Source organism: Carcharodon carcharias, chromosome 7 (genome assembly GCF_017639515.1).
Source record: "Carcharodon carcharias isolate sCarCar2 chromosome 7, sCarCar2.pri, whole genome shotgun sequence".
Taxonomy (NCBI): domain Eukaryota; kingdom Metazoa; phylum Chordata; class Chondrichthyes; order Lamniformes; family Lamnidae; genus Carcharodon; species Carcharodon carcharias.
In genome coordinates, this window is record NC_054473.1 from 44,233,072 (window position 1) to 44,257,200 (window position 24,129).

Sequence of the window (24,129 nt, forward strand, 5' to 3'; positions counted from 1 at the left end):
CTTGTAGCCACAGTATTTATATGGCTAGTCCAGTTCAGTTTCTGGTCAATGGTAACCCCCAGGATGTTGCTAGTGGGGGATTCAGCAATGGTAATGCCATTGAACATCAAGGGGCGATAGTTGGATTCTCTCTTGTTGGACATGGTCATTGCCTCGTACTTATGTGGCGTGAATGTTACTTGCCACTTGTCAGCCCAAGCCTGGATATTGTCCAGGTCTTGCTGCATTTGGACATGGACTTTTTCAGTGTCTGAGGAGTTGCAAGTGATGTTGAACATTGTGCAATCATCACACTTCTGACCTTGTGATGGAAGAAAGGTCATTGATGAAGCAGCTGAAGATGGTTGAGCCACTACCATGCTGCTAATCCAGTCTGTAGTTGTTGTCATTTTCTTGATTACTCCTTTCTTTTCAAGTTCCTTTATCTTGTCTTTCAGGCTGGACTTGAGGGCAAATGGAGCTCTACTCGGAATATGCTGAATTGGTCTCACACCCTCACTTACTTCAAGATAATATTCATCAGGAAGACATCAAGGCCTGTGAAAACATCTTTGTATTTTGTCAGGGTCTGTTCAGCAGTCAATTGCTTGGTGCCTTACAAAATGCTGCAGATCTCTCCTGGTATGTGGAGAGTTACCAGCCCAAACATTTGACTTATTTCAGTTGAGATGAATAGACTTTGCTTAGCGTCTACTATCTGGAACATTTGGACATGGATTGCTTCAGTATCTGAGGAATTGCGAATGGTGCTGAACATTGTGCAATCATCAGTGAATATCCACATTTCTGACCTTATAATGGAAGGAAGGTCACTGATGATGTAGCTGAAGATGTTGGGGCCTAGGACACAGCCTGAGGAACTCCTGCAGTGAAGTCCTAGAACTGAGTCCAACAACCACAACCATGTTCCTTTGTGCTAGGTGTGACTCCAACCAGTGGAGAGTTTTCCCCTGATTCCCATTGACTCCAATTTTGCTAGGGCTCCTTGATGCCACAGTGTGGGTGTATCTAAAGCACATGAACTACAGCAGTTCAAGAAGGCAGGTCACCACCACCTTCTCAAAGGCAATTAGTGATGGGCAATAAATGCAGGCCTAGCCAGCGATACTTACATCCCATGAATGATTTTTTAAAAAGTCTACCACCATTCACAACTGGATGTGGCAGGGCTGCAGAGCTTAGATCTGATCCATTGGTTATGGTATCGCTTAGTCCTGACTATCGCTAGTTGCTTACGCTGTTTGGCACACGAGTAGTCTTGTGTTGTAGCTTCACCCGTTTAACACTTCATTTTTAGATATGTTTGGTGCTGCTCTTGGCATGCCCCCTGCACTCTTCATTGAGCCAGGGTTGATACCCTGGCTTGGTGGTAATGGTTAAGTGGAGGATATGATGGGCCATGAGATTACAGATCTGCTGCTGCTGATAGCCCACAGCGCCTCATGGATGTCCAGTCTTGAGTTGCTTGATTAGTTCAAAACCTATCCCATTTAGCCAAAACTAGGATTAAAGCAATTAGTATTAGTAATCAGAAAGTACTAGAAAAATTAACGAGACTAAAAGATGACAAATCTCTTGGACCTGATGGCCAGCATCCTAAGGTTTTAAATGAGGTGGCGACAGGGATAGTGGATGCATTGGTTTTGATCTTCCAGAATTCACTAGAATCTAGGACTATCCCCAAGGATTAAAAAGTTGTGGAAGTAGCTTTGCTGTTCAACAAAGGAGGGAGCAAGGAAACAGAGAACTATAGGCCGGTTAAGCTGTCATCAGTAGTATGGAAAATGCTAGAATCTATATTAAGGACATGGTAACATTGCACCTGGAAAATCACAATAAGGCTAGGAAGAGGCAACATGGATTTATGAAAGGTAATAAGAAATAAAAACAGAAAATGCTTGAAAAACTCAGCAGGTCTGACAGCACCTGAGGAGTGAGAAACAAGAGTTAACATTTCGAGTCCACTTTACCCTTCTTCAGAACTAAAGAAATAGAAATGTGATGAAATTTATACTGTTTAAAGTGGGTGGAGCAGGTGAAGCTGGATAGAAAGCCAGCGTTAGGTTGGGGCAAAAGAGAGACTGACAAAGACAAAAAGACAAAGGGAGTGTTGATGATAATGGTATGGGCTAAAGAAGGTGCTAATAGTGGCAGAATGTTAATAGCAGAACAAGGGTCAGCACTCTGTGAAATAACAACATGGAACAAGTAACAGGTGGCCTTGTTGCCTTTATGAAAAGTAAATCATGTTTGACACATATCTTGCGCTTTTTGGGAATGTTAGCAATGGCTAGACAAGGGGAGTCCGTGGATGTAGTCTATTCAAAGGGTACAGTAACACAGTGGTTATGTTACTGCACTAGTAATTCAGAGCATGACCTAATAATCCAGATGTATGTGTTCAAATCCTACCATAACAACTGGGGAAAATAAATTCTCTTAAATAAATAAAATATGAAATTTTTTTTTAAAAATAGCATCGGTAAGAGTGATCACAAAATTATCATTTTTTTGATAAAAACCTAAATGTCCTACGAGGGAAAATATTCGGCTGTCCTTATCTGGTTTGGACTATATGTGACTCCTGTCCCGCAGCAATGTGACTGACTCCTAATTGCCTCTAAAATGGCCTAGCAAGGCACTCTTACTAGGTAATAAATAGGCATTGGGTAATAAATGCTGGCCTTGGCAGTGATGCCCGCATCCCATGGACAATTTTTTAAAAGATTGGACTTTCAGAAGGTATTCAGATATGGTGCCACATGTCAAGTTGTTACACAAGATTAGTGCTCAGGGGATTGTGAGTACTGTATTAACATGGATTGAGAATTTGTCAATGGACAGAAAACAGTAGGCATGATCAGGTCATTTACAGGATGGCAAGGTGTAACTAGTAGAGTGCCTCAGCTATTTCCTATCTATATCCATGAGTTAGATGTGGGGACCAAGTGTAATGTTTCTCGTGGTTGATGACAAGATAAAGTTAGATGGGAAAGTAAGCTCTGAGATGAACACAAAGAGGCTGAAAAGGAATATAGACCTTTAAATGGTGGGCAAGAAGGTGACAGACGGAGTATTATGTAGCAATTGTAAAATTTATCTCCTTTGGTAGGAAAAGTGGAAAAGTAGTATACCTTTGAAAAGGTGAGAGACTAGTAAATGTTGGTGTGCAGAGGGATTTGGCGGTACTTGCACTCATAGAAGTTGACATGCAGGTAACAGGAAGGCAAATGACATATTCGCCTTTATTGAAAGGGGGCTGGAGTGCAAGAGTGAGGAAGTCTTGCTGTAATCACGTAGGGCTTTGCTGAGATTATGCCTCGAGTACTGTGTATAGTTTTGGTCTCTTTACATAAGGAAGGATGTACTTGCCTCAGAAAGGGTGCAACACAGGTTCACTTGATTGGTTCCTCTGAATAGAGGGCTATCCTCTGAGGAGAGGTTAAGTAGAATGGGCCTATATTCCCTGAAGTTTAGAAGAACGAGAGGTGATCTCATTGAAATGTACAAAATTGTTTAAAAGGTGAATGCTGAGAGGCTGTTTTATTTCCCCTCTAGAGAGTCTAGAACTAGGCATCAGTTTAATAGTAAAGGAGTCAGCCATTTAGGACTGAGGTGAGGAGAAACTCCTTCACTCAGAGGGTCATGAATCTTTGAAATTTTCTATCCCAGAGGATTGTTGATGCTCGATTGATGAATATATTCAAGACTGAGATCAATAGATTTTTGGACATTAAGGGAATCAAAGACTTTGGGGATAGGGCAGGATTTGACGTAAAGGTTCAACCACAATTTTATTGAATGGTAAAACAGGTGGAGTAATTATGGTTTTATTTAGTGTGTAATGTACCTTTAAGAATACTACTTGTTAGGAAAGATCACATGATTTCTGGTAACCAATAGGAGAGTAGTGTGGGCTATCTCTGCAGGCAGCGTAGAGGTAGAGTTGGAGTTGAAAGCACACATGTAGTTGCTGCTGAGTACATTGTAAATAAACTTAATGTTTCCACCCAAGAAGTGTCTGCAGACCAACTCCATGACTAGTAGTATAACTCAGCCACCCTTACAACAAACTGGTGACGACGATAAAACAGGATTGAACAGAAGAAATCAAGTTGAAAAGAAATCGGCGCTATACCTCGGCCAGTGATTGTAAGTAACAAGCTCCATTAGAATTGAAGAAGTTATCCCCACTCAAAATGCCACAATTTGGGAGAATTGATTGTTTTGAACCAGCCACAGATAATTGATCTCAATACATAGAATGCCTCACATTCTTTTCTCAAGCAAACAAGATTATGGGGGAAGAGAAGAGGCGAGCGATCCTCTTGAGTGCTTGTAGGAGCAAAACCACCCAGCACCCCAGATTCATAGAATTTCGATGAAGTGGTGGACCTCGTGAAGGGTCATTTTCAACCTAAAACCTCAGTCATGATGCAGAGGTTCAGGTTTAATTTGCGAAATAGAGACCCAAGTGAGACAATTGCATGTTACGTGGCAAATTTGAAGCAGCTAACGGAACACTGTGAGTTTGGTATGACTTTGAACGACATGCTCAGAAATCGTTTAATGTGTGGTGTGAAAGAGGACATTTATCGGAAAAGGTTATTGTCCGATGTGAATATGGATTTCAAGAAAGTGCTAGAGATAGCCATGGAAAGCGCAGTAAGAGATTCAGAAGCAATAGAGGGTGTGCAAAATGGCGCTATCCTCCACATCAGGCCGGAAACCGCAGCCGAAAGTGGCATAAAAAAGCAAGACTCTGCTGAGAAGCGGGAAACAGCCCCTACAAGCCGAAGAATAAAGAAAAATAACCTAGCAGTGAAATCTAAGAATAATTTTAATAGAGGTGGAAACGATCAGTCTTTTAGCGACTGGCAGTTTAAAAAAATTGAATGCTACTATTGTCACTGAAATGGACATATGATGGGGCAGCACAAGGAAAGATTCAAGCAGGCTTGTAAACAAAAGAAGAATACCAAAGAAATCTACAATTTAGAAGAGCCTGAAACAACAAATTCTGACATCTACTCATTGTTTAATCTGAAAGTTGGAAGGACAAAACCAATATTTGTCACAGTGAAGGTAAATAGCAAAGCTGTTAAAATGGATGTAGACATGGGAGCTTCCACTACAGTAATTGGGGAACATACCTTCAGATATTTGAATTATGTGTAATATCAATTAAGCTTGGAATGAACAGCGGCCAAGCTAAAAACGTATGCAGGTGAAGAGCTTCAAGTAAAAGGCATAAGCAGAGTAACTAGCAATTATGGAAGCCAATCGACAAAGTTACCAGTGTTGGTATTGAGAGATAGAGAACCAAGCCTGCTAGGGCAAAATTGGCTAAGAGAAATCAAGCCTGTTTGGTCATTGAGATTCCAAAGGGAAGCTGGAAGCATTCCTGTTTTGAAAAAGGAGTGTGTAAGGACTCAACAGCCTGAAGAAATGCAGGCTGTCTTAAGCTAAACCTTGGAAGAACAGCAGAAGAAACTTGAAGAGACCCGACTTGATGACAGAGTTCGAGACGAGGTGAGCAACCTTTGAAGGGAAAAAGAAAACCTGTTGAATGACCTTCACACACTACAAGATTCCCTCAGGTCAAAGTTTGTACCTCTGGAAAAGTATGAAGAGAAACAGAAAGAATTCAGCACCTCTCTGAACAAACTGAAGGATTAGCTGGCAGAGAAGACACAATGTTCAATTTTCCAGGAGGCAGCAAACAAATACAGAAAAGAGACAGAAGAGCTGAAGCATCAGCTAGAGGAAGCCAAAGAGGTTTTGGAAGCAAAAGTCACAGAATTTTCCAAGAAGCAGACAGATAATGAAATTTTGGGAGACTCAGCCACTAAGCTCAGACAAGTTAAGCCTGCATCTGAAAGAAGGCTGGCCAATAATGGAGTCAAAAAGACGGCTGAGATTAAAGTCTGTGCTAGAAAGAAGGCGGCATGTAGAAAGAAGATACAGAAATACTAATAGCGCTTTAATTCTGGCAGCATAAGAATACACTTTTGTACATAAGCCTGGCAATCAAATTGCAAATGCCGACGCCCTTAGCTGTTTGCCTTTACAAGAAAATGATGAACACATCAAAGTTCCAGAGGATCTTGTTCTACTGTTAAATTTCTTAGATTCCTCACTGGTATGTGCTTTACAGAGAGACTGGACAAGTCGGGACCCAGTCCTATCTCAAGTACAAGAACAAGTGCTACATGTTTGGTCTCAGAAGGCCATATCTGATAAAATGAGGAAACAGAAGACAGGGAATAACCAGCCAGGATGGCATACTATTATGGGGTGTACGAGTGATAGTTCCTCCAAAGGGAAGGGAACCACTTCTAATTGAACTGCACAGTGCACATCCAGGAATTTCACAACGAAGACCATAACATGCAGCTAACTATGGTGGCCAGGAATGGATGGCAAAATAGAGAGTTTAGTAAAGCACTCTGGCAACTTTTGCAGTTGTTGACATTGCACAGTGACAGCTCCATTACACCCATGATAGTGGCCAGGTAGACCCTGGATGCTGTTACACATTGACTATGTTGGACCTTTCCAGGGAACAATGTTTCTGCTCATTGTAGATGCCCATTCATAATGATTGGAAATATATGAGGTGAAGTCACCAATGTCGGCCGCTACAATTGAGAAGCTATGTCAAAGTTTTGCTATTCACGGACTACCAGAAGTAGTCGTTTCTGATAACGGCACGGCATTTATGAGTGCTGAGTTTCAACGGTTTATGAGCCTCAACGGTATCGCTCAGGTAAAACCTGCATCATACCACACTTTCTCAAATGGACTGGACAAAGGGCGATTCAAACATTCAAGGCAGGCATGAAAAAGCTAACTGGCGATTCCTGAGCAACCAAGCTAGCACACTTTCTTTTTCATTACAGGGCTACTCCTCACATAACAACAGGTGTCACACCTGCGGAACTATTGTTGAAACACCATCTCAGGACGAGATTAAGCTTAATAATTTAAAGCTAAAGAAGCTTTAAGCTAAAGAATTTAGAGGAAAAGATAGAAAGGAGTCAGAAAAGTCAGAATGTTAGGCAAGACTGGCATAGTCGTGAGAAGAAATTTACCATGGGAAAGAAGGTATACGTGAAAAACTTTGGGGAAGGTCCAAAGTGGTTACCGGGTGAAATAAGTGTGGTGACTGGGCCTCTATCTTACGACGTGGAGGTGGAAGGCTAGATCATCCATAAACATGTGGACCATTTAAGGAAGAGAGAGACAAATCACCAAGATTTGGTCCCGCCAGTGACCATGACCGGGTCTGCATTTCCCGTCAACCCAGGACTGACTTGTCTGGTGTTCCTGTAAGAGTTGAGGATACAGAACTGCAAGTGCCCACTGAAGCATCTGATGTTCAAGCAACTCTGGAAAAGGATTCTAACAAAGAATCTGAAGTTTTGGAGCTGCGACGTTCCACAAGTACCAGGAAACCACCTGAAAGACTGAACTTGTACATTTCTTACCCAATGTAGATATTATGTTGTCTTGAAAAATATGTACTTGTAAATATAATATTTATAGCCGAGTTAAAGGGGGAGGAATGTCATAATTGTGGTTTTATTTACTGTGTAATGTACCTTTAAGAATAATATATGTTAGGAAAGGTCACATGATGTGTAGTAACCAATAGGAAAGAAGCGCAGTTTACCTCTGCAGGCAGTGTAGAGTTAGAGTTGGAGTTGAAAACACACGTGTCGTTGTTGCCGAGTACATTGTAAATAAGCTTAATGTTTCCACCCAAGAAGTGTCTACAGATCAACTCTATCACTAATAGTACAACTTGGCCACCCTATAACAACAGGCTTGATGGGCTGCACAACCGACTCCTGCCCCTATTTTGTATGTTCTTAGGTTCTAACCTGATAATTTAAATATGAGCAATGTGTAATTAACACTGTCAGGAATGATGGAGAGCATAGATATGCCTGCTCTAAAATGGTGGGTTGTATTCCAGTGACTTGTGAATGAATGGAATATACCACTTGTTGTGTACCTGGCAAATGAAGGTCATAAAATTTAAAAGACACTTTAGTCTATGATTGTAGAGTGATCTAATGAATAGCCTAAAACAGCTGAGGTTAATTAAAACATTAAAAAGCACAGAGGCTAATGGACATACTGCGCTGCACCAAACCCTTCTGCAGCCAAAAGAGATGCGACGGAAGTGACAATATGTAAAGTAGCCTGCCTTGGGAAAATCAGATTAGGTGCAGATGTGCCTGCTTTGCCAACTATATGCTGGGATTTTGCTACAGAGGAATTCCTGTCCAGTTCTCCTCAACCAGAAGATCCAGCAAATTATATAATCCAACTGTATTCCCCTGCGGTTTTTGAGGAGAGTAGGAATTAACATATTAGAACTTCCTTTCAAAAATTAACAAAAAGCTGAAGCATCTACAAAGTGCTAAGATTCACTTCAGCATGACAACATTAAATTTATTCAGAAACCTCGTTTTAAAAAGTTACACTTCATGGTACAAAGTACCAGTCTTTTTTATTCTTCTTTTCTCCTTTTTTACCATCTTATCAACTCTATCTTTATGGGAAGAGATTTCCCCCCCATGCGGAGCGGGCGCATGTGGGCGTGACTCCAATCGGTGCCCCCAACTGGGGGCACACCACCATTTTACGTGGGCAGGCCAATTAAGACCCATCCATCGTGACGTCCACCAGGAAGCACTATGCGCTTCCTCTGCGGGCAAGAAGGGGTTCCCTAAGCCAAGAGTGCATTCATCTCCCTGAAGCTTAGTACTGCCTCAGGGAGATCGGTGCCAAATTCCAAAAGTGTGAAATATAGAAAAATACAATTTACCTGACGTGTCCCCTCATGTGACACTGTCACATGAATTGGGACATGTCCTTCACTTTTAATTAAACTTTTATTAAATTTTTAAAAACCTACATGAAACCTCATCCCGCCCGTGGATGAGGTTTCATGCTTTTTCTGAAGCCTGCCAGGGCTCCCGGCCTGCCCACCAACCTTAAGGCTGGATGGGCAGGTCCTTTAAGTACTTCAATTAGTTTTTAAATGGCCTCAATTGGCCGTTGACAGGTCAGCGGGCGCACAGTTGATTTGGCTGCACCCTGACCGACCTGAAAATTGAAATGACGCGGGGTGACGTCAGGAGTTCCGCCCGACGTCATCCCATGTCATTTTACACATCGGCGAGCGGGCCCCACCTCCGCATGCCGAACTCAATATCTTGCCCTATGTATTTTGTTAACTGTGGTACAGCTGGTCTCAAAGTGTATGCAATGATATTAAACCGCTGTCAAGTAGCTTGTGTCAAAAATGATCACAAGATATGTTACCTACTTTCCTTTTTTCTGGACAAGAAAATGTAAGTTCATATTTTCCTCAATTCTGACATCTTGTTTCAAAACAAAACAAATCAAACCAAAACAAAAATTGCAGTATGGCATCTAGAAGCCCGCAAAAACTATTTTTTACTCTGGGTAAAGACCACTCACTACCAAGCCTGAACACTGCAGTTTTAAATGGCCAACTTCATTTCAAAATAATTTTGGCTTCTACCAATGTGAGTTCACTTACTTCAATTTGCTGTGAATGCTCAAAATGTTTCTAATATACACCTTCAGATCTGATGAGATTTAAAAGCCAGTAAATAAAACCCTTGGAGTATTATAGAATACAGTGGTCAAAAGAAAAGAAAATCTTATCATGCCTTTTTCAGATTTTCTTTCTTCACAGCTACCAAGCTGAAAATAGGCAAAATATGCCACTCACTTACCCTCCCTCTTTCAATCATTCACCACTGTATGTCTTTTTTAAATCTGAAAGGGAGATGAACAGATCATAAATGCCTCCTTAATTTATATTGCTCAGTAGAACAACATATATTTCAAAGTTTGTGAACTTGGGAAACCTTTCCAAAGGGAGATACCTTCTGAAGAACAACATTACACCAATACATTAAATTTCATGATTTGATTTCTTTTAACAATAATACATAGAACAGCAAAGCATAATTAGCCTGATCAGGGAATGGTTCACCTTTACCATTTATATTTATTTTAAATATAAGAAAATCTAAACTGTGGGATTAGATATGGAACAGGTGCAGGATTGCAGTAAGGCTGGTTATATACCAATGGATGTACATGTTTTTATTGGAGAAAAATGTACAATCAGTGATAGTCTTTGTTGAAACATTTTGTGACACACACAATTTTTCACTGTCAATGTCTTGCATAACAAACCACTTCTCTCGTCCACACACTATGAACAGCTGTTTTAGGAATATATTACTAGTGTTGCACGTCTTAATGATGTTTGTAACCATGGTGATTAATACATTTCTTTGGTGATTCATAAGAAAATTCTTATTGATCTGGGACCACTTCATAACAATTACTCTCACCATCTGCTTCATTACCTTAATGGAAGCATTACTCCACTACAAATTTGGTATGTGCACACAACAATGCAAAGTCACCTGGAGATTTGAGAAAATATAGTTTACCCATGGCAAATTGTTGAATTACTGCTTTAGGACAAAAATCAAAAAGTCACTCACACTGATTTAAAACAAAGGTTATGTGTCAACTAAATTGATTATTAAAATAATAAGTATCTCTCAATATCTATTTACATATTTGCATGCTCAAAAGCTCACAAAATTACATACTTAAACAACTCAACAAATCATAAGTCACACATTGAGACTCATATCATAACTGCACTTCTTTAAAGTTATGTTAGAAATATCCACAGTGAAATTCATGTTAGTTCAGTAAGGTTGATCATCAAGGAGGCATTAGCCAGGTGAAACTCCCGCACTATTCATGAATAGGACCATCAGGCACCATCTTTCAAAATGCCTCTACTACTGGCTTTAGCACCTTCTACGGGTGATTCTCCATCCCCGTCATTGAGCCAGGCGGGCATCCTGACTAACTCCATGGCAGTCTCCTCAACGTTTCTGATCACCCATATCCTCGTGACCCACCCCCCTGTCCAGACCATCTCTGTGCATTTTGGGTCCTCTTGTCCTACAGATACAACATACAGGGTGATGTTGATCTTATATATCATGATGCCAGGGACAAATCTCTTGAATCTGGCAGTATATCACAGTGTACATTCATATCGCTACTGTGTGCACCTACTGGAGCAGCTTGGACATACAAGCCTCCATGCTATGTGCCAAGTTTCCCACCATGGGTGCAGCTTTTGGATGTGAACCATCACTTGGACCTCTGTGTGCTTCTGATGAACAACTCACCTCGCTGGACCACAGCAGATCGCAGAACCGCTTCCTGCACTGAATCCAAGATCTGGCATGGTCCCCTGATGCACTCATGATGGAGGCTATCCCCTTCTGGCACCTCTTGGTTACCATGGGCAGATTCATCTGGCTACTCAGATATAATGTGTTGCAGCATCTCTGGATCTTCTCAACCAGGATGTGCAGTCATTGAAGCATGGCATAGCCCTGCCTGCTCTTTCCCCACTTGAGCTGCTTTCTGATATTCTGGCATGACAAATAAAATAGAAAATGGGCATGTGAGGCCTCAGCTTCGATTGGTCTCACACGGATATATCTGCTTACATAAAAGAAACATGTTCTCCAGCTCAGCAATGTCTAATGCTGGGGGAAGGTTGGGGGGGAGGGTTGCAAAATGGGGCTGGACGAATGCAGGGTGGCCTGGCATTTGTTCCTGTCACTACCAGTTGTCATGTTATACTCCTGAGCACAAAGTACCTTGCTGGCCTGCCCCCTCTGAATGACACTGTTCTGCTATAACAGTGTGGAGCTGTGAGGGCCCTGTGCAAGGCTCAATTGCATAGCTGTGCCCTAAGAAATGGATGGAAAGAGAGGCAAAGTTTCTGCATGTGGTGTCTATCAATCATCCCCTGGGATACTTTGGTAATCTGAGTCAATAGGGAATATCATGAGCTGTTGATGGTGCCAAGACGTTGCCATCTCCATGGCTATGTCTCATGAAGATTTTCCAGCCTTAACTTTGTAGGGTGTGCTCCTTCATAACAAGGTGAATAGGCAGCAGTAATGTCTATATTTTCCTATGGAAAGCCCGTGATGGGCCATCTCTTCCAGTGTCAACATTCAGTTGGACAAGTATTACAGTTAGTGTTCACCTGACTCTTGATTGACATCTCCTCCCAGGACTAGCAGCACTTCTAACCACTTCCTGCTTCACAGCAGGAACTACTTTCAGACCCTCCTTTTATACCATGCCCAAGAGCAGGATTTTCAATTCTGTGTGCGGGCGCGATCGGTGGGCCCGGGAGTAGCCGGGGAATGGACTGTCACCCACGTCCAGTCCCCGACTGGGATTTCACGTTGGCTGGCCAATTAACGGCCAGCCAGATTGAAGTGCACGCTGTAATGCTCAGCACTGTAGAAATGGGGGCGGGTGCTGATATAAGCGCTGGCGCAAGCAAGCGCTGAATGAAAGCTCCCTGGAGACAGAGAGCTGCCTCAGGGAGCTGAAGTCTTTGAAACCAATAAATAAAGTTTTTAAAAACTGGGGAATATGTCTACGCATCACAATCACCAGAACATATACATGATGAAAATTCTGCCCATACGTTTTTTTTAAATTTAATAATGGAAACTTCTTCCCACTGTTGGATGAGGTTTCATCAAAAGTGAAAAGTCTGCCTGGCAGATTCCCCTGTTCGTCAATCGTAAGATTGGAGGGACCATGTAAAATCAGAGATAATTGGAACTTTATCAACTTTAACTGTCTTCTTAATTGTTGGTGGGCACGCTTCCGATCACTCGCTTGCGCACGCCGACCGAAATATCGCGTGAGTGTGGGATGACATCAGGACGCTCGTCCGACATCATCTCATGTGATTTCGCACCTGATCAGGTCGGGTGCGCACCTGCATGCCGACTTAAAAATTCTGCCCCGAGACACATTTCCCACATAGGACTTGCCTCTGCATCTGTATTGCTTCCAGGGTTGGCAGGTCTGACTCCATCCCACACCCGCCCCACACCAAAGCGAGAATTTGGCTGCTTGGGGCAGTTTCTACCAAGATGGGTTCAGGGAATGGGGAAATTTCCCGACTCTGCACCCTCGCCTCAGAAGCAAAAGGGCCTGAGATTTGAAAACCAGCTCATGTTATCCTGTATCCTTCAGGATAGCCAGGGAGACAAGTAAAGGGATAGTTCCATGATACCATGTTTCCAATGAATAGCCACACTTAAAGAGGGGACAGTGCTTATGGAATCGGTCCCTTCTGTCAGGCCTTCATTACCTATGAGCACAGCTTCCCAGCTGGGAGCGTGAGATTGCAGAATCGTCCATTAGATATTCTGCAAAACATTTAGGATTATATGCAATTAGTTACGCTAAATGCCACCTTTAAAGGTTCTTTTTAAAAATGTCCATAAATGAGTTTAATTTTGTCCCAATTAATATTGAATGGGAAGTAGCTTTGCATTTTGGATTTGTACACATTAGGAACTGGTTGAAACTCCCTAAACTCGTTGCACTCAAGACCCTCACAACTGGCACAGAAAAACAGGATTTTGATCCCATCTGTCTGGGTTGTGTTCAATAATCTGGTCCCCCAGATAAAACAAATGCTGAAATCCAAAGATCAAACTGCACTTTTACTAAAATAAATATAATCCATCTTGCATGCTGGAATAGGCGGAAAATGGAATAAGTACCTTTAAATCCTCTAATCTGGCATAAAAAAAATTAGAATCGTTTTCTAACCTTATTCACACAGATTATAGCACAGTTTGGGCTCAAATCCACAGAAATATTTTCATGAATATAAATACTACTCAGCTCAGTCTCAACATTGCTTTTAAATGAGTTGTCATGCAGCCAGTTTAGATTTCCTGGTCTGTGACTCAGCGGCACTAAATATTAAAAAAAAATCGAAAAATGTCACTTCAGTTTTGTATCAAAGCAATTCAGTGATGAGGTTTTCCTGCATGTAGTAAAAAGTACGTGTGTGTAGGAAATCCGATATTGATGGCTGTGACAATTCAGCATACTTTATATTAGATGAGGTCATCTCAAACTTATTGGCCCAGACTTTGCTGCAGTAATGATGGCAGATCTGTCAGCAATCACAATGATTTTTTTATTTATTTGTGGGATGTGGGTGTCACTGGCTAGGCCAGCATTTATTGTCCATCCCTAATTGCCCTTGAAAAGGTGGAGGTGAGCCACCTTCTTGAACTGCTGTAGGCCATGTGGTGTAGGTACTCCCATAGTGATGTTAGACAGAGAGCTCCAGGGATTTGACCCAGCAACAGTAAAAAAGCAGCGATATATTTCTAAGTCAGAATGGTGTGTGACTTGGAGGGGAACTTGCAGGGGGTGGTGTTCCCATGTGTCTGCTGCCCATGTTCTTCGAAGTGGTAGAGGTTGCGGATTTGCAAGATGCATTGAAGGACCCTTGGCAAGTTGCTGCAATGCATCTCGTGAATGGTACAAACTGCTGTCATCTGTAGTGGATATAATGTCACTCATCACATATCAGCCCAAGCTTGAATGTTATCCAGGTCTTGCTGGATACAGACACAGGGTGCTTCGGTATCTGAGGTGTTGTGAATGGAACTGAACATTGTGCAATTATCAGCAAACATCCCCATTTCTGACCTTATGTTGTAGGGACGCCCATTGGTGAAGCAGCTAAAGATGGTTGGGCTTAGGACACTACCCTCAGGAACTCCTTCAGTAATGTCCTAGGACTGAAATGATTGGCCTCCAACAACCACAGCCATCTCCCTCAGTGCTAATTATGATTCCAACCAGCGAAAAGTTTTCCCCCTGATTTCCACTGGCTTCACTTGACTACTTGATGCCATACTCAGTCAAATACTCCCTTGGTATCAAGGGTCACCACTCTCAACTCACCTCTGGAATTCAGCTTTTTGGTCCACATTTAGACCAAGGTTGCAATGAGGTCTGGAGTTCAGTGGCCTGGTGGAACTGTTTGAAACTGACGGCAACTTTTGGCATCTGCGCAAGCACAATCAAACGCTAAAGTCCAGAAGCTGCTGTCAGTGATTCCAAGCTTCACCAGAGGGTGCACTGTTGAAGTTACCTCAGACCACAATAAAAGAGAAATCATTGAACTGACATAAACTTGCCCCTTTACACAATTAGTCTTATTGTAAAAACTCTTGAAAAATGTACACCTTGTTAAACAAGATATAACTGGATCAATGGTATACCAAGCTCATGATTACTGCTGCTCAGCCTCATGATTCCTGAAAACAAACTGAGGCTTTAAAAAAAAATTGTGGTGTTTCAGCTTCCACCTTAATCCTGTGCAAATGGCCCAATCATTTATTTTGCTCTTTTTAAATTTTTTAATTAAAAGTGAAAATTCAGCACATTTTACTCCCTAATTTGCTGATTGTTAGAATACTTTAATCTGATGGGCTGCTTACCCTTCTTGTTGATATCACTGTTGCTGGATGCCTGAAGCTCTCTTGACATGGCATCAATTTCAAATCAATATCAGGAAAGGGGAATCCATGCCACAAAGATCACCAGATGTTTGTGAGCAGCTTTCTTTACGGTCAGTGGCGAGTACCATTACTTTGCTGCTGACTGTGAAATCTGGGTAATTAAATACAAATTTCTTCCTTTGTGTTTTTAAGAGTTCCTAGATCCCTAACCTGATATAACAGCCTCCAGAGTTTTACTCTAGTGTTAATGTGAAACATTTTATAAATGTGTGGCAGCCATTTCACCCTAAGCTTTATTGATTTAAAAAACAGGAAAGCATAAAAGGTTACAAAAAACCCAATTGTTTCAACCTAGTGTTAAAACAAAGGCCAGAATTTTGAGGTTGGTGGGTAGCCACGGTCGGCGGGCCCAGGAGCATCTGAGAAATGGCCCACCACCCGCGGATCAGCCCCCAACCACGATTTCATGCTGGCAGGCCAATTAAGGGCTGCCGAACATGAAACACAGCTCCTCACTGGGTTGAGGTGGGTGTCTGTCGGCCGCTGGGTCAACATTGGACCTGGTGGCCAGTTTAAAAACAGCCCAGGCAGCCCCTGGGAGGCTGCCACAGAAGAACTTCTCCTCTCCGTCTTCAATGTCCAAGTAATGGAGTCGAATGCAGCTGGACATGGCAGATGGGAGGGCATGTTGCGTGGGCACTCGGGCCCCGTCATTTCAGAGGATTGCCTCGCGGTCCTCCTGAAGGAGGTGGCTGCCAGGAGGAACACCCTTGTGCCCAGAGATGAGAGGAGGAGGCCACCACGCCTCACAAAGAGGCCTTGGGAGGAGGTTGCAGTACTGGTTAGCAGCCATGACGTGGTACAGCGCACATAGGTGCAATGCCAGAAGAGGTTCAATGACCTGCTGCGCTCAGGAAGGGTGAGTGCTGCGTTGGTATATATCAGTGTGCAGAAGTATTAAAATGTGGCCACCTCCCATGGACCTCAGCGGGGCTAGAGTCTGAGTGCCAATTGTCAGTGACATTAGAGCTGGCAAAGGGGGTGCATCCTGGCTGCTTGAACTGAGTGTCTTGCGGCTCAAGGGCCACAACTCGGATGTGCCCTTCAAGGTGTTCCTCAGCTGCGGTTGGCCGAGCTGCAATGGTACTGCCATTGGACAAATCAATGCTCCTCTGTTCTTTCAGGAGAAGACAAGCCATAACCAATTGAAGAGGTCACGGACAGGCAGAGGCCCGCCCAACCTGCTGCTGCTCACCAGCTTCCAGCAGGATGTCCTTGAGCTGGAGAGCCGGCACGCTCCACGTGCTAACAGTTGTGGAGAGGCAGGGGTGTCAGGTGAAGGTAAGAGTGCAGTGCACAGAGGTGAGAATTTCAGATTGTGCAACCATTCTAGCGTAGCCTCTTCATTGATGGGAACCTCAAACCTGGAGTCCCCACTGATCATTGAAAATCAATGGCACCGTGGTGCAGATCTCCATTGTTTCACCAGGGTGCCTGGCATGCACAGTGACAGATTGATGAGGGCCACTGTGACCTTCAGAGCCACAGACATGCAGTGTCCACCCACACAATCTGAGCTTACTTCGGGTCCAGTCGTTTGACAGATGGAGGTCACGGTCTCCCTTGAGAGGCAGAGCCTCCTGCGGCATTGCACCTTAGGCATATTCAGATAGCTGCATCACTGCCTGTAAATCCTAACAGCAGGATAGTGGTGTCTTCTGCGACCCCTTCCGCCTTGGACTTCCTGCTGGCCCTGCGTCCCTTGTGCCTGTGCCTCTCCTCCCACTGGTCCTTCCCCTGGAAGCTGCATTGGGACACATGGCCTCCTCTCCCTTCTGCCCCTCTCTTCGTCCTCAGAGAAGGTGACACCAGCGGACCACAATCTCCATTACCAGAGTAATGGAAGGCTGCCTGATACCTGGAAGGATCCACACAGTCTGAATCCTCTGGGGGCCTTGCAGACACCAATAAGTCCTGAAATGCAGCCTGGAAATGCTAAGAACGCAACCCCAAAAAGAGATGAAGCAGCCAAGTTCAAATAAGCAACCAGTGGCAAACTATCTACCAAACTTCTCATACTCATACTGGTATTGCTGCTGACCCTTTTTATCCTGCCTGTGGATGAGGTTTTTGAAATTGTTGGCTGGCCACTTGCCCGTTTTGCCCATGTGATGAGCACAAAATCGCGCAGGCAATGAAAAATTGCAACAATTGACTTTTTAATGGGCTTAATTGCCCTCTTCATAAATGGCGGGCACCTGTGTGTAGCCGCCAAGTGAAATTTCACGCAAGTGCGTGATAATATCACCCAATGTCACTGCGCATTATTTTACACTTGAGTCTGTTGGGCACACGCCCGCATGCTAAGCGAAAAATTCTGCCCTAAGTTACTGGATCCCACATTGTTTAAAGTTGCTCTCACAAGTTAGTTAATACCTACAATGAATCCTTGTGATGACTGGCATTGATTGTAATTGTGTGCAAAAGGCACAAATTATTCATTTTACAGCAGCTCTGTCTGGATTGCAGCAGTATTTTTTAAATTCATTTTGTTCAGATTACACAGTATTTAGGTGAAAGAACAGCACTCTGAAAGAACGTACCACCCAATCCCATATATTATCATTGCATTCTAATATTCAACTTACTTTGGATTAGTTTCATGTTCAGAAAGATGTTGCTGTTCCGCCAATCAATTAGATCATGGCTCAAAGGCACCTTAGTTTAATTTCCTGGCCTTTGCTCCCTATCCCACCATCACCTTATCTCACAAAAAGTCTTTCTATCTCATCAAACCATCAAAGCTTGTTAGGGAGAGAGTTAAAAATTTCTGCCACCCTTTCTGTGAAAAAATATTTTATTTTTAATTACCTATAGGTAGAAGAGTGGCCCTCTGAGGACCAGAAGGAAATTTGGGCCTCCCCATTCCAGTTCCCCTACCCATCAATCCAAAACATTTAGCTTAGCGTTTAGAATTGTCAATCAGGGCTACGCGCAATCATGTTCCACCCATTGACCAGCAGTGAAAATTATTTAATTTGTCTTCCTCAGACATCAATGGGTTTCTCCCAGGAATCCCAATATATGGAAGAGGGAGGATTGCAGGCTGGTTCAGTTGCATGACAGATGCTATGTGCCCACTTGGTCTGTAGCTATACATTGCAAATACAGACAGAGGTGAAACAATCCCACTTTGATAGTTGGCATCGAAGCTCCCCTTTCCAAAGCAAGTCACACCAGTGGACCTTGGCTAGCACCACTAAGCTACATGAATATTTAATCAGAATGTTGGATGTTTTCTCAGAAGCTTCCACCAATCACAGTCTACCAATTTTTAAAATTCATTCATGGGATGTGGGCTTCACTGGCTCGGCCAGCATTTATTGCCCATCCCTAATTGTACGTGGTGGTGAGCTGCCTTCTTGAACCATTGCGTTAGGAAAGGAGTTCCAGGATTTAGACCCAGCAACAGTGAAGGAATGGCAAAAAATTTCCAAGTCAGAATGGTAAGTGACTTGGAGGGGAACTTCCATGTGGTGGTGCTCCCATCTATCTGCTGCCCTTGTCCTTCTAGATGATAGGGTTGTGGGTTTGGAAGATGTTGTTGAAGAAGCTTTGGTGAATTCCTGCAGTACATCTTGTAGATGATACACACTGCTGCTACTGTGCATTGGTGGTGGAGGGACTGAATGTCTGTGGATGTGGTGATTATTAAGTGGGCTGCTTTGTCCTGGTCGATGTCAAGCTTCTTGAGTGTTGTGGGAACTGCACTCATCCAGGCAAGTGGGGAGTATTCCAGCACGCTCCTGACTTGTGCCTTGTAGATGGTGGAGTTTTGGGGAGTCAAGAGGCGGGTTACTCATCACATGGTTCCGAGCTCTGACCTGCTCTTGTAGCCACAGCATTTATATGGCTAGTCCAGTTCAGCTTCTGGACAATGGTAACCCCCAGGATGTTGATAGTGGGGGATTCCGTGATGGTAATGCCATTGAACATCAAGGGCAATGGCCTCCTGTTGGAGATAATCATTCCCTGACATTTGTGTGGAGCGAATGTTACTTGCCACTTGTCAGCCTAAGCCTGGATATTTCCAGGTCTTGCTGCATTTGGACATGGATTGCTCCAGTATCTGGCGAGTCGCGAATGGTACTGAACCATCCCCATTTCTGACCTTATGATGGAAGGAAGGTCATTGATGAAGCAGCTGACATGGTTGGGCCAAGGACACTACCCTGAGGAAATCCTGCGGTGATGCCCTGGAGCTGAGATGACTGACCTCCAACAACCACATCCATCTTCTTTTCTGCTGGGTATGACTCCAACCAGTGGAGTGTTTTCCCCTGATTCCCATTTGACTCCATTTTGTGATGCCACACTCAGTCAAACGCGGCCTTGGTGTCAAGGCAGCCACTCTCACCTCACCTCAGGAGTTCAGCTCCTTTGTCCATGTTTGAACCAAAGCTGTAAAGAGGTCAGGAGCTGAATGGCCCTGGTGGAACACAAACTGGGTGTCAGCGAGCAGCTTATTGCTAAGCAAGTGCCGCTTGATAGCATTGTTGATGACCCCTTCCATTACTTTACTGATGATGGAAAGTAGATTGATAGGGTGGTAATTGGCCGAGTTAGATTTGTCCTGTTTTTTGTGTACAGGACGTACCTGGGCAATATTCCACATAGCCAGTTAGATGCTACTATTGTAGCTGTACTGGAACATCTTGACCAGGGGCATGGCAAGTTCTGGAGCACAAGTCTTCAGTACTATTGCTGGAACATTATCAGGCCCCCATAGCCTTTGCAGTATCCAGTGCCTTCAGCCATTTCTTGATATCACGTGGAGTGAATTGAGTTGGTTAAAGAATGGCATCTATGATGCTAAGGCCATCCGGAGGGTGCTAAGATGGATCATCCTCTCGGCACTTCTGGCTGAAGATTGTAGCAAATGCTTCAGCCTTGTCTTTTGCACTAATGTGCTGGACTCCTCCATCATTGAGGATGGGGATGCTTGTGGAGCCTCCTCCTCCAGTGAGTTGTTTAATTGTCCACCACCATTCTCGACCGGATATGACAAGGCTGCAGAACTTAGATCTGATTTGTTGGTTGCGGGATCGCTTAGTTCTGTCTATCACTTGCTGCTTATGTTGTTTGGCACACAAGCAGTCCTGTGTTATATCTTTATCAGGTTGACACCTCATTTTTAAGTATGCCTGTTGCTGCTCCTGGCATGCCCTCCTGCACTCTTCATTGAACCAGGCTTTTTCCCCTGGCTTGATGGTAATGGTAGAGTGGGAGATATACTGGGCCATGAGGTTGCAGATTGTGTTCAAGTACAATTCTACTGCTGCTGATGGCCCACAGCGCCTCATGGATGCCCAGTCTTGAGTTGCTAGATCTGTTTGAAATCTATCCCATTTAGCACAGCGGTAGTGCCACACAACACAATGGAGGGTACCCTCAATGTGAAGACAGGTCTTTGTCTCCACAAAGACTGTGTGGTGGTTACTCCTACCAATGCTGTCATGGACAGATGCATCTGTGGCAGGCAGGTTGGCGAGGATGAGGTCAAGTATGTTCTTCCCTCTTGTTGGCTCCCTCACCACCTGCCGCAGACCTAGTCTAGCAGCTATGTCATTTTGGACTTGGCCAGCTCGGTCAGTAGTGCTACTGAGCCACTTTTGGTGATGGACATTGAAGTCCCCCACCCAGAGTACATTCTGCACCCTTGCCGCCTTCAGTGCTTCCTCCAAGTGGTGTTCAACATGGAGGAGCACTAATTCATCAGCTGAGGGAGGGTGGTACATGGTAATCAGCAGGAGGTTTCCTTGCCCATATTTAAGCTAATGCCATGAGACTTCATTGGGTCTGGAGTCGATGTTGAGGACTCCCAAGGCAACTCCCTCCCGACTGTATACCATTGAGCTGGCACCTCTGCTAGGTCCAGCAGAGTGGGACAGGACATACCCAGGGATGGTGATGGTGGATCAGGGACATTATCTGTAAGGTATGATTCTGTGAGGATGACTATGTCAGGCTGTTGCTTGACTAGTCTGTGAGACAGCTCTCCCAATTTTGGCACTAGCTCCCAGATGTTAGTAAGGAGGACTTTGTAGGGTCGACAGGGCTGAGACTGTTGTTGTCATTTCCAGTGTCTAGGTTAATGTCAGGTGGCCCATCCGGTTTCATTCCCTTTTTTGTGACTTTGTAGTGGTTTGTTACAACTGATTGGTTTGCTGGCCATTTCGGAGGGCATTTTAAGAGTCAACCACATTGCTGTGGGTCTGGAGTTATGACAGATTTCCTTCTCTAAAGGACATTAGTGAACCAGATGGGTTTTTACAACAATCGACAATGGTTTCATGGTCAGCATCAAACTTTTAATTCCAGATTTTTTATTGAATTCAAATTCCAGCATCTGTTGTGGGGGAATTCGAAACCAGGTCCCCAGAGCATTACCCTACTAATCTAGCGACAATATCACTATGCCATCGCCTCCCCTTTTTTGTACCTCCTTGCTCATAAGCTGTAATGCTGCCTTATGGAGTAGCATTGTGAAGTGGCACAGAGAGCAAACCTCCTCTCAGGCACCTCAAGAAACACCACAAAGATCAGCAACCATGAAGCAGATGGTGGTCTTCTCTGCTATTTCTCTGCAAACTCATTCCCACGGCTATGGTTTCTTTCCCTCCATTTTTGTCAGTCACTCTTCAGTTCCCTCTTCAAGTCTCTTCAGCCTTGGCAAAGGTAGGAGGTGGTGCAAAGAGCTTGATTTCCCAGTCACCAGCATTGTAACTGTAATTTACAGGAAATACACAGGACATACAACAATAACTTAATGGATCTATTCCATTCACATTTAGGGTAGAATTGTCTCAGATTTGTACTAAATGCAGTAGCAGACGGGATAAAGGATTTTTACCCGTGACTGCAGTGGCAGCTTTTCACACAGTATCATCCCATTCCTGACTCATTAATTATGCATTCCCGGGATGTTGGCTGAGCAACCTCTGATTCACCCACCCTGTCACCACCTCAGGCCTTCAGTAAACTGGGCACCATTTTTAAGGGCGCACCTACACAGAGCTAGCACTCTTTAAGGGATAGGAAGCTGCTGGGAACTGATGGCTGCCAAAGGGAGGAAACATGCTGACACCAGATTTCACAATGCCGCCCTCGAGTGCCAACTGGATGCAGTGGGTGCCCGCCACAAAGTCCTCTACCCCAGCTCTGGGGCAAAGTCACCAATTCAGCATGGGAGGTGGCAGCAGTGGTGGTCAGCGCCAACTCCCTGCAAAAGAGGACAGTCATCCAATGCAGGAAGAGGATGAATACTAGCATCCGTTCCACCAGTTCTCATCACTCTCAACTCATACACTCACAAACCCATCACACATCCACAGGGATACCACATCTCAAGGGACAACACCATTAACTCTCACGCACACATGGCCTATGTTGGACCCCTCACTTTGAGGGGCATGCCATCACACTAACAGATGAGGATGTGGACCGTGCCTGCAGCGACGCTGAGGTCGGCGACGAACACCCACTTGAGGATTCTGCATCACATCATCACTCTCTCAACACAAATGTGAGTGCTCTCTCTGTTGTTTTTGTCTCTGCTGCCATGCACTAATTACCTCTACTTTAGTTCACAGGGATGTCTGCCAAGCAACCGACGCTCTCAGGCAGCCAGTCCCTCAGCTCTATTCAGGTCCGCACTTCCAACAAAGAGGGCACCTCCTCCATTGAAGAGCTGGAAATAAGCAGCCTGAGAGATCCATCACAGCACTTACCCACACCCTCCACCAGCACAGAGATGCAAACCTTGGTGGAACCTAGATCCAGAGCAGGCTCACGTTCACAATCTGGTGGTCACCGCATGGACACATGACTGCAGTCAGAGGAGGCAGGTTCAGCCAAGCTTCCCAGCACTCGGAGGGCAGCTGGGGAAGAGGCATCTGTGAGATCTGAGTCAGATGACGATACTCTGGATTTGGCTTCCAACTCATTGTGGAGAATAAGCAGAAGGCAGGGAACATCACGCAGAGGTGTTGGAAGCCCTCAAGAGAGTGGCATGTGGGTTGGAGGAATGCATCTGCCTGCTCTCTGATGAAGTGCTACCCACATGTGCGCGTATGGAGGTCTCATTGGGAAGGCTGGTGGATGTCATGGAAACCCTGGTACAGAAGAACGTGGAGATGCGCAGAGACCTGCACTCCATTGCAGTAGCCATGGGTGAGCTCCTGCAGTGGCAATGCAAAGGGAAATGGGGCACCTTTATGACCCTCCAGGTGCCTCTTCCCCTCAAGGAGAAAGGCCAGGGCTCTCGGGCACCTGAAGAGAGGAGGAGAGGTAGATGGACACCCCTGGGTCATCGACTCAGGAGTCTCAGAGGCTGCCCTCTCCCTCTAAGTCCCCCTTTCCTGTGACCCCCTCAATCTCATCCTATGTCACTGCAGAGGAAGCAACTGGCCCACAGGAGGATACTCAAAGCAAACCAGGGCTCTCAAGGCCTCAGCTCTCCAGAGGACCCATGCTGAAGTCATCAGAGGCATCAAGGCCAACCATTGTACAGGCTGTCTCCACCCATGCTACGGCTGTCAGGCCGCACCTAGAAAGAGTGGTAGGTCTAGAAAAGTTAAGAATTTCTGATCACAAGTGGTTGCACTTG

General features: G+C 44.4%; 1 protein-coding gene across 6 annotated transcripts in view; it reads right to left on the bottom strand.

Annotated features, from left to right (window-relative positions):
* Window positions 1-24,129, bottom strand: part of fhit (fragile histidine triad diadenosine triphosphatase) — a 1,268,452-nt gene that overhangs the window by 987,967 nt on the left and 256,356 nt on the right. Inside the window, exon 1 of one of the 6 annotated variants that reach the window (XM_041192494.1) lies at window positions 9,780-9,800. The exons of the other annotated variants lie outside the window; for them this stretch is intronic. The gene's annotated coding sequence lies outside the window, so the exon portion shown is untranslated. Of the gene's footprint in view, window positions 1-9,779; window positions 9,801-24,129 lie in introns of those variants that run through there. 6 annotated transcript variants of the gene reach the window in all.